This window comes from Lampetra planeri, chromosome 27, assembly GCF_965212315.1.
Source record: "Lampetra planeri chromosome 27, kcLamPlan1.2.h2, whole genome shotgun sequence".
Taxonomy (NCBI): domain Eukaryota; kingdom Metazoa; phylum Chordata; class Hyperoartia; order Petromyzontiformes; family Petromyzontidae; genus Lampetra; species Lampetra planeri.
The window spans coordinates 10,089,024-10,109,100 of record NC_136133.1 but is presented as its reverse complement, the minus strand read 5'-3'; the positions used below and the strand labels follow the sequence as shown (position 1 = coordinate 10,109,100).

Sequence of the window (20,077 nt, the reverse complement as noted above, 5' to 3'; positions counted from 1 at the left end):
ACCTGGTAAGGTTTAGTTTTATACATATATATATTTTAAAGTAATTTGTTTAGGGGCCATCCACTTAGTACGTACGCAAAAATCTGTCAAAACTTGACCCCTCGCTGTACGCAAGCATACTTTTTACACTCCCCCCCCCCACCTGCCTACGTACGCTTGACGCACCCCGCACCCCCGAATCCTATAGAACGGCCGATATTTAATCCACGCAGAAACGATCAAGGATGAATAATAATGTGGTCCCACAGCAACGGAGAAACTCCGCCGGCACTGGTATCCCCTCGCACCCCTCCACACGAACGCACGTACACCCACTAAACACACACATGCACAAACGTAGGGTCTCGTGGGGGGGGTCACCTGGTACCATGGGTTTTTACCCGAGGGCCCCTAGCGGGGATGTCCCACGGTTTCCCAGTGCCAGGAGATTGTCCGACCCCCCCCCCCCCCCAAGGCTGAATTTCATTGCGGCCCCGTAAATTATCTTTAAATTGTATGGGGACGACGAAGCTCACCGAGCGAACCGCAATGAGAACAAGTTTAAAGTTTTATTTATTAGGTATAGCCCTGTGAGCCATGCGGCTCTTAAGTCGGGTGCAACCGCAACAAATATGAACAGAGAACATCTTAAAGCGATGACGCACAACAGAAACATCCCGGATAAACCAGCAAATCTTCAAAAATAAACGTATTACAACGCTGTGTGCAAAAATCCCAGTGTGATGCAAGTCAAACAATAACAACCATAAGACAATTTAGATTAACAATATGTTTTCGAAATCACCAAAATCAAGCTATAAAAACAATGTAACAACAGTAATCATAGGAACTGTGATTGAAATTTAACAATAAACGACAAACATAACATGTACGACCAAACTTGTAGCCATAGCTGGCAGCATGACACTCCTAGTGTATGATGTGTGAGTGAGTCAGTGGTAGTGTGAGTGAGTGTATGATGTGTGAGTGAGTCAGCGTATGATGAGTGAGTGTATGATGAGTGAATTAGTGTATGATGAGTGAATTAGTGTATGAGTGAAATGGGTCAGTGGTTGTGTGAGTGAACACTCACAGCACAGAGAGATAGGGCCCCGGGGGGCCTCGGTGGCAAACACCCAGCGAGCAGCGCATAAGAGTAGGTGGGAAGGAAATTCCTGGACCGACTGAAGCTGTGTATCCGAGGGACGACCACCCCGATCAAACCGGTTGAGTCCGGGGTAGGGAGGACGGGCGCGTAGACAATGGATCAATGCGTAATGGAAAGCAACGCTCCAGGTAGGGGCGGGACATCGGTTTAAAATTAAAAGGTAGGCGCCCGATTGGCCGCGCAGGATAACACCACGTGACCCTGGATTTTTGGATTCCGAGGGCATGAGAGGAGGGAGGAGAAAACGTTGGGCAGTGCTCCTCCAGCCGTTGAGCTGCCTGGTCGGACTCCCAGCCGCTCGGAGCGTCTGAGGGACGCTGGCGAGTACTGCTATGACTCGACCCCAGACAGAGACCTCTCGTACCCTCATTTCTCTGACTCCCACCGCGTCCGTGCAACACCATGAGTATGTCCGTGAGGTGAGAAGTAGAGTACGGATACACCCAGGGATTGAATAGGGATAGGCTAGGCGCTGCTCACTGAGAATTTTGCTCCGGGCCACGCAGGGTTTTTTTTCTTCAAGCGCGCCATTAATAAACTTTAGCACAGAGGATCCATGTGGTGTGGTTTATGTGGGTGTGGGAGAGTGTTGGCGTGGGGCGTAATTCGAGCGGGTTTGTGGGAGGCACGCGGGCAGGAATTCATTAACGGTTCCCGTGTCTGTGCAGCGGCGCCGCGCAAATAATAGGGCGAGGGAGGGGTGAGTTAAAAGTCGTTTGCGTGCGTGTTTACACAGCGCGTGTATTCACGTAGCGACGATAGCATTTAGCAGTAGAGCGGGCGTATATTGCCATCAATACGGCCGTCGTTGTGCCCGTGTGCTTGCGTGCGTGTTTGTACAGCGGATTAAGGCCGACCCACAGGAGGGGGGGAGGGGTGCGTGCACATTCATACGGCTATTTTTAGCGCAAGCCGTGGTGAGCGAAGGTGCGCCTACGCGGGCACGCGCGTGCATGCAGCCACCTCTCCATTAGTGGTTGGTGCACGTGGGGAGTGTGTTGAATAACTCCAGGCGGTGGTGAGACAGACACTTAGCCATGTTCCTCAGGGAGGACGCTAGTGCGGGGGGGGCAGTCACCCGATCGGCGGCAGCCCGGCGAGAAGTGGCCGAGGAGGAGGAGGGAGAGGAGGAGGGGGGCGTCAGCCCCCACAATAACGTGTTTAAACAAACAGATAGTCCACCGCCGGACTACCTAACCCATTTGAAGGCCAATGTTGACAAATTTTTATCGAGGCTTTACCCCCCCCCCCCCCGTTTCCTATGCGTACGTACATTGTCAGTAGACCCCCCATACGCAAGCGTACGCATTTGGGTTAAACCCCCTCTCTCCCCTCCATGCGTACGTTCTAATGGATGGCCCCTTTCAATTTCCTAGACTTTGCACTCCGATCGTGTTTTTGTATTGTGTTGTAATGTTATCTGCCCCCTACTGGACATCTGTGAGAAAGAGCTCTATCGCTCATCAGATTCCTCGAGTAAGAATAAATATTCTAATTCTATACGGGGTCCCTTGCCATGTCCCGACAATCTCCACAACCATCACCATACCACGCACCACTATCACCCCACCATCACCACACCATGCACCTCCGATTAGCACGTTTAGCTACGTACGGTGTTAAATAAATCAACATACATGCACAGGTTTCAAATCGACAACATAACCGTTTTAATATAATATGTGTAATGCGAGCATAAGCGGGGTTTCGCTGCTCGGCTCTGGGCCAATCATACGGCCCAGGGTATTGGGGGCGGGGCCCAGTATGGGGGCGTATGTGAAGGTCCGCCGTTCACCTCGGGTCCAATCGGATGCGAGGAGAGCAGGTGCGGAACCTAAGGGCGGAGCCAGCAAGGCGCTATGCGGAGGTCGGGATCTGGAAGGTTCGGTGAAGGGCGTGGTGAGAGGGAGGAGACAGGATCACGTGGTGAAGGGAATATAGGTGGGATCCAGGAAGGGCTCCAGGTCAGTTGGTGGAGTCACGAAGCTGGACCACGTTGGGTGGCCGGAGGGTACCCGCACAATCAGCCACGTGGCTGGAGGAGCTTCGAGCACACCGTCGGCCAACGGTGTGCGGGAGCGGGGAGCGGTGCGACTGACGGAAGGGCGCGTGCGGGGCGCGCGCGAAGAGCAGCCGGTCCGCTGTCGGGACCAGCGGAGTGCGAGCCTCAACGAGAATAAAGAGATACAGAGACCCAGCAGTGTGTCGGCGAAGTCCTTTATTACATTGGGGTAACCTACGTGTTCAATTGAAAATTGCATTTTGTGTGTGTCAGCTCTCGCTAATGTTACAGCACTTTCACTCATTGAGAAAAAGTACGCACTGATACATTGACTAGGCTCAAGTTTATAATGCCTAGACCTTAAAATTTAAAATGAACAAATAATGTGGCTTATCTTCTTGGTTCTTTCGGTACCAAGAAGATGAATCCCTGCAGTCACGAAAGCTTTAAATCAAATTTAATGTGGCTTAGTTAAAACACATTAAGTGATTAATTCCCGTAAATATTACTGCATTCAGTGACAACTTACTAAAGGTACTCTATGTAATTGGGCCAATGCCTCGTTCCCAAAGCATGATGATTACAGGTCTGGTATTATAATGCCTTTACAATTTCACAAAGTGTCAAGACACAGACATGGGCTTTGGCTAAATATATTATTAGTGGATTTCTCCTCGAAATAGTCTTGAGACCGAGTGAGTGATTCCTGTATAAATTACTTCATCATACGACCACGGAGCTATTGAGAGATCCATAATAGAGGTTTTTTTGGGTTAGATCGCGTAAATATATAAATGTGTCGTTAAAACCCGCCACCACCCGACACAGCAAACTAGTAAGGGTTGTCACGTAAACAGAACATGCCAATTCGTCATTCGTACAAAACACCGGTGTGTTGGAGAGCCAAGCCACAACATTTACAATCTGAGTACGACGTTTCGCCAGTAATTACAACTTGCTTCATCAGGCGACAGCCAGATTTGAAAGATGTTTGTTGTTGCATTTATAGCTCCAGCAGCAAAATACAAGGATGAGCAACACATACAAAGTTAACATCTTCCCTATTTTTGAAGTGCTGGTTTATTTTGTTAAGAGAGCATGCATGACCGGGCCTCGAGAATGGGGAAAACATTGAATGGAGAATGATTACATGTTCGATATACCTATTTGATACACCATTAAATTACAATACTTCTTAAATAACCATTGTATTACTATTTAAATAAGTTATCATCATCTTTCAACAAAGTGACGTATTAAAATATATAAATATTTCTGCCTTTAAACTTAAGAAGCCCCGGTAAAGTGACCACAGTGACTGTTCATTCGTTTCTCAATCCGCTTCTCCTGGCAAGGGTCACAGCGGCAGCATGTTGAGTCCAGACCTCCCTTTCCCTGGCGACAAATTCTTGCTCTTCCTGGGGAATTCCCAGGCGTTCCCAGGCCAGTCGAGCGACATAATCCCGCCAGCATGTCCTCGGCCGGCTGCAGGATCTTCGTCCAGTGGGACGTGCCTGGTAGAGTTCCAGGGGGTAGTCTACCAGGGGAGCATCCTTACCAGATGCCCAAATCAACTCAACAGGTACTCTTGATTCGGCGTAGGAGTGGCTCGACTGAGGCTCTCCTGGATTACCGAGCTCCTCACCCGATCACAGAGAGTGAGCCCAGCAACCATGCAGAGAAACCTCATTTCGAACCCTTGTACCCACGATCTTATCTTTTCGGTCATTACCCAAAGCTCATTACCATAAGTGAGGATGGGAACGTATATCGACTTGTAAACCGAGACCTTTGTTCGAGAACTCAGCTCCTGCTTTACTACCACTGAAGGGTGCAGTGCCAGCAACACTGTGGATGCCACACCGATTCTCTGGCCGATCTCCTGCTCCCACGTACCATGACTCGCGAAAGAAACCCGAAGGTACTTAAACTCTCCACTAAAAGCAGCTGTCCCCCTGTCACCTGGAGAGCACGATCAACCATCTCCCGGGAGTGAACCATGACCTCAGATTTGGAGGTGCTGATGCTCATCCCAGCCGCTTCACACTCAGCATCAAACCATTCAAGTGCACTCTGGAGATCACAGTGTGACACGGCAAAGAGGACGTCACCTCCATGCCCCCGTACTGGATACTCTCCATAGCTTGGATGCGCCTTGATATCCTGTCCATAAAATTCACAAACAGGAGTGGAGACAAAATGCACCCTTGGCGGAGTCCAACATCCACGGTGAACGACTTTGATTTAACACCAAGAATATGGACACAGCTCTCACTCTGGGAATAGACGGACCGGATAGCAAACAAAAGCAGCAGTGGTGCATCATACTACTGCAGCTCCTCCCACAAGACATTGCGGGGAACATTGTAATAAGCCTTCTTCAAGTCTACAAAGCAGCGGTAGACTGGAGAAGCATACTCCCATGACCCCTCAAATATTTGTGAGAGGGAAAAGAGCTGGTCCATTGTTCCACGACCATGATGGAATCTGCATTGTTCCTCCTGAATCTGAGGCTCGACCACCGGGCAGAGCCTCCTCTCCAGTACTCTGACATAGGCTTTACCTTGGATGCTGAGGAGTATAATCCCTCTGTAGTTGAAGCACACCCTCTGGTTCCCTTTCTTAAAAGTGAGAACCATGACCCCAGTTTGCCAATCCAGAGGTACTGTACCCGCCTTTTATGCAACATTGAAGAGGTGTGTTAACCACGACACTCCTACACTGTCCAGCGCTTTGAACAACTCTGGGCGAATCTCGTCCACCCCAGTAGCTTTGCTGCTACGAAAGCCCTCGTCTGCCGCAGCGACTTCAGCAGCTGTTTCTAGGGCTGCCTCCTGAGAAGACGGCATGTCCACCGGGTTAATGAGCTCCTCAAAGTGTTCCTTCCACCTTTCCACTATCTCCTTATTTGAGTTCAATGTTATGCCAACCTTACTGAGAACAGCTTGGGCCACGTCCTGTCGACCCCTCCTAAGGTTTGCCAGAACATCTTTGAGGCTGCCCGGTAGTCCCTTTCTATGGCCTCTCCAAACTCCTCTCATGCCCAGGTTTTCATTGGTACCTCTCAATCGATTCGAGAGACCTTTTTCCGAGCATAGCTTGGAAAGCCTCCTTCTTCAACTTGACAGCTTCCCTCACCCCTGATGTCCACCAGCAGGTCTTAGGGTTGCCGCCATGACAGGCACCAACTGCCTTCAGGCCACAGCTTTTTGCAGCTGCATTGACAATCAAGGTCCTGAACATCGTCCACTCGGACTCAATGTCCATGACCACCCCTGGAGTATAGGATCAATTTTCCCGGAGGTGGAAGTTGAAATCTTTCTGCACTGGGTTTTCCGCCATATATTCTCAAAAAACCTCCATTATTCGTTTGAGCCAACCACGTCTATCTGGTTAATGCCCCTGGACTGTTTAGGAGAAAAATGTCAGGTTGGAAAATTACTCAACCCATACAAATATTCAAAGAGAGTAATTTTCATTCGTTTACAGCAAATAGTTTATTCCAAGTCTTTGTAAAAACGAATGAAGTTCCTCATCAACCATACTCTTATCACACCAAATTGATATTACCGGTGGACCCAATATACAGAAGACTCTTGATTATCTGACGAGGAGGATAGCCGTAGATCTTTCAAAATCGTGGGTAATCCAAAAATATCTATTTTCTGCGGATCTCTGTCAAAACCCACAAATATAGGGATGAATTAAAAACAAACAATAACAATCGAACGCTCAATGCGCATGCTCAATGATAACACTTGCCTGCTCCCGTGCAGAAGACTCCGCCCACTAAGTGGATAACAGAGCCACGCCAATCAACATCAATCAAACTCTGTCCACTGTTGTAATGGTATGCAACTACTGTACTGTAGAACAATAATGTGGATTTCGGATTAACTGGAGCACATTTCTTCGGTTTAAGCACGTGACTTGGAATACAAATTTCCAAGAATAACAATATAAAACTGTTTTTACATTATTGGGCCTAAGGGGAAATCCATGAGTCATTAATTCACGTAAAAATCTCAGGTGCGTGGTTAATCCACAAATCGGACAAACCACACGCGGATAATCGAGAATCTACTGTATATGAATAGCGCTTACCATCAGGGATGGTCAAATGGGCTTAAAAGGCAATGCCAACGAAACTCATAAAAACAAAAAAATATGCAATTGCAAGCACTATGGAAATGCAACCAATACAGGGTCGAAGTTGTAGAGGGAGACCAAGGATGAAATTGAATGATGCGGTGGAATTACATTTGAGGGCAGTTGGATGCTCCTTAAAGAAAGAAGAGGCACATAATAGAAGAAGCTTCTTGAAAAAGAAGGCAGTAAACCATCACAGCTCAGCACTGCGGATCCCAGGCTGCAGGAGCCTGCGACTGAAAATTATGCGGATGGCATTACGGAATGTGCGGTTGAAGCCGCCGTAGAGGAACGGGTTGATGGCCGAGTTGACGTGCCCGATCCAGTTGAGCATCTCCCACACCACGGGCTTGGTCGTGTAGTTCAAGTAAGGGTCGATGACGATGGTGCTAAAGAACGGCGCCCAGCATACCATGAAAATGCCCAAGATGATGGACACGGTCTTGGTGGCATTGTGCTCTCGCTTCATGGCTGCCCACTGCTGCTTGTTGAAGCCCAGCGCGGTCTGGCCCAGCATCCCATGCTGTTGGGCACCAATGGAGCGGGCCTGCTTGCGGGCGATACGGTAGATCTTTGCATACGTAACTGTCATGATGCCCATGGGCAACATGAAGCTGAAGAAGGCCCCGCAGCTCGAGAACACCTTGTTCATAAAGAAGATGCAGTTGTCGGGACAGGTGCGCTCGGCCACCATCTCCTCGATGCCGATGACGATCCAGTCCAGCATGATGGGCACCACGTAGAGCAGTGAGCCAAGCCACGTGGCTGCGAGCGCTATGGCTGCAGTTCTTCTCGTGAAGCGCTCTTGGTAGTGGAAGGGGTCACAGATGGCCAGGTAGCGGTCGTAGCCGATGCAGCAGAGGTGCATGGTGGAGGCAGTGGGCAGGAAGGCGTGTAGAAAGTGGTGCACCTTGCAGAACGCATGGCCGTAGAACCAGCAGTTGTAGACGCACTGGTTCATGTAGAAGGGCATCACCACCACGCCCACAAGGATGTCGGCCACTGACAGTGAGAAGGTGAAGGCGTTTGGTAGCACCTGCAGCTGCTTGAAGTAGAGGATGGCCGTGATGATGAGGGTATTGCCGAAGATGTTCAAAATGATGGAAATGATCATGGCAATGAGGATGACCTCTGCGTATTCAGGGGGGACGGTAGGCTGCCGGCACACCAGGTTGAACTGTGTCAGGACACAGTGCGACTGGAACGTCCCATTCTGAACCGACGAGTTCAAGGCAAGTGCCGGGCTTGCATATTTGCCCATGTACATTTGCTTTAAAATATTTTACCTCTACAGCTGTGATGTCCAACAACTTGAGGCGTGGTCACTCCCTCTGTTGAATACAAATATGACAACGTGTAAAATGCGCAAGACTTAAATGGCTGAAAACTCAGCCCATGGATAGTAAAATGTTCCTCGTGGCACTTGAGATAGCTAAAAAAAAACAGGACAAGAACTATTCCTCTACTTTAGGTATTGCGATTAAATCCCTCTGGATCAGTCACTTCATGAAACTTATCAAACTTCTTGAAGATTACAGAGGTCTAATTGATTTTCGGAGAATAAATCTCCATGTGCATTCCCTTGACAACACGGGTGAAACATGCTATTCCAAAAAAAACAGCACGGGCAAATTGTAAATTCTAAAGGCCTCGGAAAGTGTTATTTTCAGCTTGTTATAGCTTTCTTTGTTGACTGATGATCCAGCGCTTACAATTTTAGTCAAGTAACTCACTTTCCAGCGGTCAGTCGCCTCCTCATCACTCTTCTGTGGCTACTACCATGGTTACCTTAATGGTAAGCTTACCTCATTGATTCTGTCTCGCAGACTTTTTCGTGTCATCCATAGTGTGTCCAGCCACCACATTGGCGGTCACAAGAACTCACTCACACATCCACTAACCCAACCACTCACTCACCCACCCACTCATCGCACTGCAGGTCACAACATTTCCCTGTCTCTTGCCCCGCACTGCTCAAATTTGGAATACCCTCCTCCCATCACTGTCTCCTTTGCAAAGTTCTTACAATAACCTTTTGTCAATTCAATAAACCTATTTCAGATTTAATCGTGCTGTTTGTTACTGGCTACTTGTAAATGACGACACCGTCGATGGATTATATCCATGAAATGTTTCTCAAGGTTATTCATCCAGGGTATGGACTATAACAGTTAATTTACAACCTATATTAGAGCTGATCTATCCAATTGTTTTCGTAACCGAACCTCCGATTGGCACGATTGGCTACGTACGGTGCAAAATAAGTTCAACATATTCCAGGATTGCAGACTCCAGGATTAAATTTTCTACTCATCTAAAAAGCCTAAGCACTATACTCGACCAGAATATGCCATTTGCTCACCATATAGTTAGGTCCTGCAATTTTCATACCAGGGCTCTATAACACATTCGGCCAATACGGTGGCATGTAGCATCGTATTGGTAAGGCTCGATGATTGCAACTTACTACTGTACAGGATGTCTGGAAAAACATTACCAAGTTGCAACGTGCTCAACTAAACGGATAACACAAAACCGAATGAGATGGTTCAAACAAGACAGAACGAGACAGTCAAACAAGGCAAACATCGAATAGGCAGCCCCTAACGAGACGTGGCAACTATTCCCGAACACAACTAGATGAAAGTCAATGCAAACGAGACAGTCCACATGAGAAATAATTGAATGAGACAGTCGTATCTTGTGTCTGGCTCATGCAGTGGTAGGCAATTTCACTGACAAGAATCAAATCAAGATTCCACTGACAAGCCTTGAGGCGCTTCCAATAGCTCTGTGTACCGATTATAGGATTATAGGTAGAGGTGATTTGTGAAGCCGATGAACCGCATATAATGTCTGCAAGAGACACTTACCTGAGCAGCAGAATGGGGTGCCAACCCCAACTGGTGCTCGGCTTAACCTCGCCCCACATTCGGACAAGTTCAATCAAGGGTTCGGGTTACAATTAAGGTGAGGGCTAATGTGAGGGTTCGAGTGAGAGTGAGGATTAGAGTTATATTTAAGCTTGAACTTAAGCATAAAGTTAGGACTATGGCTCGGGTTATGGTTAGGGCTATGATCTAAATTTAAAGTTATAGTCAGGTTCGAACAGGCTAGAGTTTGGGCTATAACCAGATATGGCTAGAGTCAAAGCTACAGCGCTATGTGGTCACAGTGAGGGCAAGAGTGAGGCTTAGAATTAGGGTTAGTATGAGGATAGCGTTAGAGTCAGAGTCAAGAAGGCAGAGGTCTTGAGCTAAGAGTTATAGAGGTAAGGTAGAGTCATGCCTTAACCACAGATAGTGGGTGGATTATGCTGTGGTAGCATTAGGGCTCACAGGGCTCTGTACACATTTAACGCATGTAGGCAGCAGATGGGTGAATTGTGTGATATTAAATGTGTGATTTTAAATTCATGTACATGCTGTGAATGTAGGCTTTTTTTTTATCAAAATATAGATCTACCAGCTAGGTCAAGGCTTGCAGAGATTATTTATGAATAGATTGAAATTGATTTGTCCATATATAGTATGCGAATATATGTGCATGTACATAAGTATACAAAGACAAACAATCATTTAAGACGGTTAGGGAAAGTGCATTTATCAAGCACCTTTTGGGTCGGCAACGCACACTGCAAGATGCTGCAGTCAACACCACGTCCCAACCGCATTTGTCTCTATTGGTGATGTTAAGACATATAGACCAGGTAATCCATTTAAATTCCGGTTGACCTAGAGGCGGCCGGATATTGGTTCTGAAATCACTTGCCACTGGCCGGGAATTGAACTCGGGAGGTAGGTTTCAGGTCATGGTGCGCTGACCACAGTGTCACTGCTCCACCCTTAGTAAAGTAAAAAAGTAAAAGTTGCAAACTCGTGACTCTGCTGCACAGTATTTGTAGCTTCCTTGTCATGTAAAACCACAAAAAGAGCAAGGGGATATAGCGACCAGACCCAGCGCTACCAGCAATCCCCCACACTCTGTGACCCTATTCCATTTGTGGGAATCAAAACGGACACACCTGGAAAAAACCCATGCATGCGAAGGGGGAGAGGGGGGGGCAACACTATCTCACACAAATGGAACAGCTGGGAGTCCACACATGTGCTATACTGCCATCTTCTGGCGAGCCAGGGTATTGCAACTCATTGACGCCCTCGGATAAGGAAGTATTGTAACATCCGTGTGATCCCTGAACCCTAGCTGCCTCCACAGTGCTGGGTTACAGACGTCCATAGCCACTACCTTCCAGATAATTGGGCGGTGGTGTCAACACGCCAAGCATAGACCATACAGGAATACAGAGCGATCCATGTAGAGATACCCCACTGCTTTCTAATGCCCCCCATACTTTCTTCTCGGCAGCTGATTGAATGCAAAAGCGATGGCTCGATGTCGTACAGAGGAAAGTGTTAGAATATTTCATGATTTCTTCGAAATTGGGCTGGAAACATATAGAGGCTTTGAAAAAAAAGTAGCTTTCTCTGTAATTTCTCCAGTTTTATTTTAGTGGTATATATACAGGGTGCTTAAAAAATGTTTTACACTTCTGAGAATTTGCAACAATACCACAATAAATGTGCCTCCGGGCTCTGGAGACCACCTGGAAAAGATTCCAGGCATGTGTTGACAATGATGGCGAACAAGTGGAGATTCTGACTTTTGAAAGCTATTAACATACATTTGTCATCATGTTACAGTCTATTAAAAAAAATGTTTACTGTTACAGTTAAAAACATTTGAAGCACCCTGTATATACATGGATCGGCCTGTGTATTTAATTTGTTTTGAGCTAAGATGAATGCTCGCCACATTTATTCGGATGAGATCGAAGTGAGAGATGATAGGAGAGAGATGTAAGATACATAGGAAATGCATTGGTAAAAAATGGAGATTGAAGATATATGCTGCATTCAGGAGAAAGACTGGAGAATTATAACTATGAAACAGATGTACGGTATTAAAACAAGATACCTGTATATACAAGGTGAGCCATAAGTAACTACTTGATTTGTGTTTGCCTATAACTTTGGGACAATTAAATAAAACAAACTCTAAAGGATAGAACATTCTCTAATTCATCGTGACTCGATATAATTATGCATGAAAAGTAATATATTGTAAATGACCGCCTGCGTTGCGTAGGCAAATCCGTACTCTTCCAACTGCATTTTTCTACACTCTCCGTACCAATGAAAGCACGCTAGTCCTCTGTGATGGTCATTGGGCTGAAATTCTGGCACCAGCTGAATTTTATATGGAAAAAGATGCAAGTCCTGTACCAAGATTTTCCGCAGCGACCGTCGTGCAATTCCCAATTGAGCGGAGCATCTCCTCATCAACGTTTTGGGGTTCTAATTGACGCTTCCCCTTACTTGCTCAATAGAAGTCAGAGATTGATCGGTTCGAGGTCTGCCAACACACCGGTTGCATCCACCATTGTTCCAGATTCCCGAAATCGGGAAATCAATGCACGAATATAGTGTCGAGTTGGAGCCATTCGGGTCTTAAAATATCTGCGTGTGGAAATAATTGAACAATTGTTTCTGACAACTATTCTTGCATGCTGCTGAGGTGTATACCGGTTCATCATAAACTCACATGCTTTTACTTTATTCCTGCAATTTTTTTTTTTACAAAATAATTGAACACAAAATACCGCTATTTCAAATCAGATAGATACGTATTGCCCACCCCGTAGATAGTAGAGGCACGTACTGTATTCAGGCTAGGCGATCGATAGGATATGTATTTAAAAGAGATATAATGAAGACAGAAGAGATTTGTCTTCAGATGTGAGACACATCTGTGCATGGGTAACGTCAAATGTTGAGCACAGGTATGGTACTCACGACCCCTGATCAATGCCCAGACCCTGACCCCAACAATACTCACAACCCTTGCACATCACATGACTGCACGAGCAACGTGGTAGGCGAGACAAAGTTTGCTTACATCGCCATACATTAACGTGAAATAACTTCATCTTTGTAATTTTGGTTTCAAATTGTAAAAATTTGAATCGAACGTGTGATATTAATAGTACGTTTCGAATACACAAGTTTACCGTAGGCCACATTACTTGATCTTGCAACTCGTTTTTGGCTCTAACATTCCATCATTTTGACAGCACTTCTTGACAACGTAACACACACGCACACCAAGGGCTCGCAGTACCAACATAAGGCACGAGCAGCAGAACGATAGAAAGAGAGTCTCACCCCAAATTGCTCTCAGCCCTCGGAACACTCGGGACCCAGGCCTCCTTTACCTCCAAGCCGAGACTCCTAGTTCTAAGACCCCTCACACCATCTAGCGCAAAGCCTCTCCTCCTCGCTGTATTTAAACTTCTCGTCCACCTCATTATTCCAACTTGAGCAATGACGTGGTTGACTCGCCCCCCACCCCCCGCCTGGGAAGGTCGGGAAAGGGTGGGGGATGAGGATAAAATGGGTTTCTGACCGTAAATAATAGAACCAATTAAGCAGATCCTAATTGCTTAGTTGTAATCACTCGTACCTCTAGGGTAGAGGTGTGAAGTGACGCTTCTTTGCCTTTAGACCATTAGACAAGTAGCGCCTTGTCTAATTGATCTTCGGAGAATAAATCCCCATGTGCATTCCCTTGACAACATCCGATTCCAAATAAACAGCACGGGCAAAATGTAAATTCTAAAGGCCTCAGAAAGTGTTATTTTGAGCTTGTTATAGCTTTCTTTGTTGACTGATGCAAAGTAACTCACTTTAGTCAAGTAACTCACTTCCGGTGGTCAGTCACCTCCTCATCACTCTTCTGTGGCTACTACCATGGTTACTTTAATGGTGAGATTGCCTCATTGATTCCTCTACCCATGTTGAGTACTCGGTCTTTCAGACTTTTTCGTGTCATCCATAGTGTGTCCAGCCACCACATTGCTGGTTACAAGAACTCACTCACACATCCACTCACCCAACCACTCACTCACCCACCCACTCACCGCACTGCAGGTCACAACATTTCCCTGTCTCTTCCCCCGCACTGCTCCAATTTGGAATACCCTCCTCCCATCACTGTCTCCTTTTTAAAGATGTCAATTCAATAAACCTATTTCAGCTTTAATAGTGCTGTTTGTTACTGGCTACTTGTAAATGACGACACCATCGATGAATGATTTCCATAAAATGTTTCTCAAGGTTATTCATACAGTTCGTTTACAACCTATATTAGAACTGACCTATCCAATTGTTTTCGTAACCGAACCTTCGATTGGCACGGTTGGCTACGTATGGTGCAAAATAAATTAAACATATTCCAGGATTGCAGACTCCAGGATTCAGTTTTCTATTCATCTAAAAAGCCTAAACACCATACTCGACCAGAATATGCCATTTGCTCACCATATAGTTAGGTCCTGCAATTTTCATACCAGGGCTCTATGACACATTCGGCCAATACCGTGGCATGTAGCATAGTATTGGTAAGGCTCGCTGATTGCAACTTACTACTCTACAGGATGTCTGGAAAAACATTAGCAAGTTGCAACGTACTCAACTAAACGGATAACACAGAACCGGTGGAGAGGGGGGGGAGAGTCGCGCATCTCTGTGCACGTGTACCGCTAGATGAGAGGTAATGGGTGGGGCTTTGTGACGTCATCATGCTGATCCAAGTCAAGCTGGGTGTCTTTTTAAAGGGGGCCAAAGTAATTGACCACAAATATAATCAATTAGTATGATTTTGACTGACTTAACTGACGAATAGTCTCAGCTCTAGTTTGACAGTTATCGTGTGTATAGAAAGCCTTGCGCTGCCCTCGATGTAAGCCCCTCGACACAATGCGAAGGTGCAGATGTGAGAGGTGGAAAGGGTGTTACAGACACCGCCCTCTGCTGGCAAAATATGCAGCTGAAATAAAGTACAGTAGTCCCTTGATTAACAGGGACATCGGTGAACGGTTTTTTCATCTAATCTTTCGCTTCTCATAGGACCCCATAGTTTAGACTAATGTAACACATTTTGATTGATGGTACGTTTACGTTCTGCATGCGGGGGACAATTTCGGCCAATCCAAACGCTAGTAAGTGGTGCTGAGTCATGCCCTCAGCCAATCAGTGACGCCTGTTTATGAGCGTTTAGACCTCGTTTGGCTTTGCTTACAGAACAGGGACTCCTCTACTTACCAACGAGTTAGGTTCCACAGGTCTGTTCATAAGTCCAACTTTACTCCTGTCGATTTCAAACATGTTGTACGGCATGTACACTGAACACGGGGAATGGCTTTGAAAGTTGTAAAAATCTCCTGTAGATGTAGATGCCACTGGTTATTGATGTTCTGCAGATGTAGATGCCACCACCGCCATCTATTGCGCAGCAGATGAACTTACGACTCTCGGTCCGAACAGATACCTGGACATATGAACAGGTTTGTTCGTATCTCTGAAAGTTCGTAAGTCGAATGTTCGTAAGTAGAGGAGTCCAAGTACGTCTACTATTTTGGCAGTGTAAACAGCTATCTTGCAGACTCAGTGATTTTTACTTATATTTATACTTATAAATGAATTCGAGTAGCAGTTATTTCGGTGAAACTGTGGTTTTCGTGGAATGCGTTAAAACGGTAACCAGACTACTGTACTCAACGAATTGAATAACACACCAACTTAAACAGAAGACACTTTAGTCCAATAACATTTTCCCTCTGAATTCAGAGCATCATTACAAAGATAACCTTAACTTGGATCTTTCGGTAAAGTCACGTAGAAGGAAAATAATAAATTAATGAACATAAAACATAATAAAATTCTCACGACGTTTCGGCCACAACACAAGCAGCCGTCCTCAGGTGAAGAACAGAGCTGTCGGAAAGACAGCGTCCTAAAGAACACTGCTAAGCTTGGCAGCGTATTTTCAGCTGGGTGGGAGGAACAGTGCGCCTTGACAAAGGAGTTTACATATCAACAGCGGAATTTAGCACATTGACGCTAAAGAACTGCTTCTACCTAGTACCATACAATAAACCGATGTGAAACAACTAAGTATAAACTACATCAATATAATCAATGTACTCAATATACTCTCCAATAATCTGAGCTATTAACATTAAGTAACTGGGTATACACTACACTATATAATGACTACCTTATAGTGAACCGATTAAAAAAAGAAACTAAAATATAAACTACATCAATATAATCAATATACTCAATATATTCTTCAATAAGCTGAGCTACTAACAATAAGTCATTATACATTACACTTCTATGTCGCAAAAAATATAATATGCCTCCAACTAAACTTTTTTCAACATTAAACGACTATACCCCGTACTATACACTGCCATAGACAACCCCCAACATTGAATTATACACTGCGTTACTATACACTACCCTATACATTGTAATATTACACTATGTATTATGTATTATTCTACAAACCCTACTGTATACCACACTGCTGTATATTCACTATACCATTACGATACTATATATTACCTTACACATTATATTAAACATTACACTATTATACTATTTATTATGCAATCTGCTGTACACCATACCATTGACTGTCGCGTGAAAGGTACTAAGAGGAAGCAAATAAATATGTAATGGGAGAGTGGTAGCAGGAAATTTGCAGCGAATGGACTGTGGTCTGAAAGTCACCGTAAACGTGAACACAATCAATCAAGACCCAAAATGGTTTATCACGTCCTTCCAATGATTGCTGAGCCAGAATCCATGTTCTCGGTTGAAATTGTGTCTGTGTTTGTATATGTGGATGGCCTCATGAACGAATCTCTCATGGTAGCCGGATGGCTTGCAGAGAACCTCCGTCTTGGAGAAGTCAATGTCATGCGAGCTCACTGAATTATAACAATGGTCTGCCACGGCTGAGGTGTTCGTCCTACCGTGTTTCAGGTCTGCTTTATGTTCACGGATGCGGTCCGAGACAATGTAACTGCTACCACAGAGGCAACTTAGTTTGTAGGCGCCAGGGTAATGTATGTCTGGAACCACATATTTTACAGATGGGATCAGATCACGGATTTTATGTACTGTGTTGAATCGGACCTGGATCTTGTGTTTATTCAGGATTTTGGAGATCTTTTTTGTGACCCCCGCAATGTAGGGTAAGATGATGGTTGGAGTGATGGCTTTGCGGATTGTATAGTCAGAATAACCATTAGCCTTGAGAGCTTGGTGTACGTGCTTGAGTTCACTGGCAATTTTTTGACACGACGGTCAATGGTACAGTGTATAATAACAAATAGTATAACAATTATATGCTTAATACAATGTACAAAGTAATATAAAGTATCGTAATTGTATAGTAAACATATAGCAGTGTGATACACATTAGGGTGGGTAGAATAATACATAGTGTTACATTAAAATGTATAAGGAATAGGGTGGTTTACAGCAATACAGTATATAATTTAATGTTGGGTTTGTCTATGGCAGTATATAGTACGATGTATGCTCGTGTGATGTAAGAGAATAAAGTTTAGATGGAAGCATATTATATAATTTTTACGACGTAGAATTGTAATGTATTACTTGCTGTTAGTAACTCAGCTTATTGTAGAGTATAGTACGTATACTGATGGTGCTATGCAGTTTATACTTTAGTTTTTTATGTAGTTTATACTTTAGTTTTCTACGTGGTTGTTTAGTAACTGCAGCTACATACTATTAACATTCCTTTCCTTTGTTAATGCTACTCCCTGCACCCTCTCTTGGTGCTGCTGATCCTTCATAATGCATGGGCATAATATGACTTTGAAACCCCCCCGCCCACCTCCTACGCATTTTCCATGAATATGCTAAATTCCTCTTGATATGCACATTATTTTTGTTAAGGCGCTCTTCCACCTCCAACCCAGCTTATATATAAGCTCCTAGCTTGGCAGTGTCTCATTCTTCACCTGAAGACGGCTGCTTGCGTTGTAGCCAAAACGTCGTGACATTGTCATCCTCTCAGCCGACAAAGGCAATGCCACTGTCATCATGGACAAAACAGAATACAACAACAAAATCCAAGAACTACTCAACGATGGCAGCTATACAAAAATAAAAAGAGACCCCACCAACAGCCTCGTCTCAAAAACCAAGCAAATCATTTCCGATTCAACCGCATTAATTGATCAGACCAAACAGTTCTCGTTGAAACCTTCTGCAGCCAGGCCACCAAGATTATACGGCTTGCCAAAGATACGTAAAGAAGATACACCTCTTCGTCCCATTGTCTCTACTATCAACTCCCCCACCTATAAATTGGCTCGTTTTTTGTCTGAAATCCTACGGCCTTTCACTGGAAAAACCACCTCTGCGGTACTAAACTCTACTGACCTGGTATCGACAATCAAGGGGATTTCCCTGTCCCCAGACGACCTGCTTATCAGTTTAGATGTGGTTTCCTTATTCACCAAGGTTCCTGTACCTGACACCATCGCAATCATTGAAGACTTGGTTCATCAAGGACTGCATGCTGGGGTACCCCTCCTGGTGAGACACTGCTTAACCAATACATACTTCACCTGGAATGGAACTTTCTACAAGCAAACTGAGGGCACCCGAATGGGCTCCCCCCTATCTCCGGTTGTAGCCAACATCTTCATGGAGAAATTTGAGACTGACGCCATCCAGACTGCCACTCTACGCCCGACCTTATGGAAGAGGTACGTAGACGACACTTTTGTCATCTGGCCACATGGCCGGCCTGCTCTAGACCAATTTCTCGACCACATCAATTCCATACACCCAGCCATCAGATTCACCATGGAAGTCGAAAAAGATGGCAAGCTACCCTTTTTGGATGTCCTAATTAAAAGGAGACCTGATGGTTCAATGAGCCACTCTGTCTAAAGGAAAGCCACCCATACGGATGCTTACCTAAAACCGGATTCCCACCACCATCCATCCCAGAAGAATTCCCTCATCAAGACTCTATACCATAGAGCCCAATGCATCTCCGACCAAGAACACATTGCCAGTGAACTCAAACACGTACGCCAAGCTCTTAAGGCTAATGGTTACTCCGACTACACAATCCGCAAAGCCATCACTCCAACCATCAAGAAGGATCCTGTTGAGGAGCCTTTCAAGACCATCACCTTACCCTACATTGCTGGGGTCACAAAAAAGATCTCCAAAATCCTGATTAAACACAAGATCCAGGTCCGATTCAACACAGTACATAAAATCCGTGATCTGGTCCCGTCTGTAAAAGATGTGGTTCCAGACATACAGTACCCTGGCGTCTACAAACTAAGTTGCCTCTGTGGTAGCAGTTACATTGGGGAAACCAAACGACATGTCTCGGACCGCATCCGTGAACATAAAGCAGACCTGAAACACGGTAGGACAAACACCTCAGCCGTGGCAGATCACTGTTACAACTCAGTGGGCTCACATGACATTGACTTCTCCAAGACAGAGGTTCTCTGCAAGCCATCTGGCTATCATGAGAGATTCGTTCATGAGGCGATCCACATATACAAACACAGAGACAATTTTAACCGAGAAGATGGATTCTGGCTTAGCAATCATTGGAAGGACGTAATAAACCATTTCGGATCTTAACTGATTGTGTTCACGTTTACGGTGACTTTCAGACCGCGTTCCACTCACTGGCATTGTATTATCCGCAGGGAATGGATTCTTTGCTCCGCTGCAAGTTTTCCCCCCACGACTCACCCATTGACACGACGGTCAATGGTACAGTGTATAATAACAAATAGTATACCATTAATACAATGTACAAAGTAATATAAAGTATCGTAATTGTATAGTAAACATATAGCA

The 20,077-nt window shown here is 45.2% G+C and overlaps 1 pseudogene; it reads right to left on the bottom strand.

Annotated features, from left to right (window-relative positions):
• Positions 1 to 3,376: 3,376 nt before the first annotated feature.
• Positions 3,377 to 10,877, bottom strand: LOC144728150 (trace amine-associated receptor 365 pseudogene; annotated as a pseudogene).
• Between the last annotated feature and the right edge of the window lie 9,200 nt (positions 10,878 to 20,077).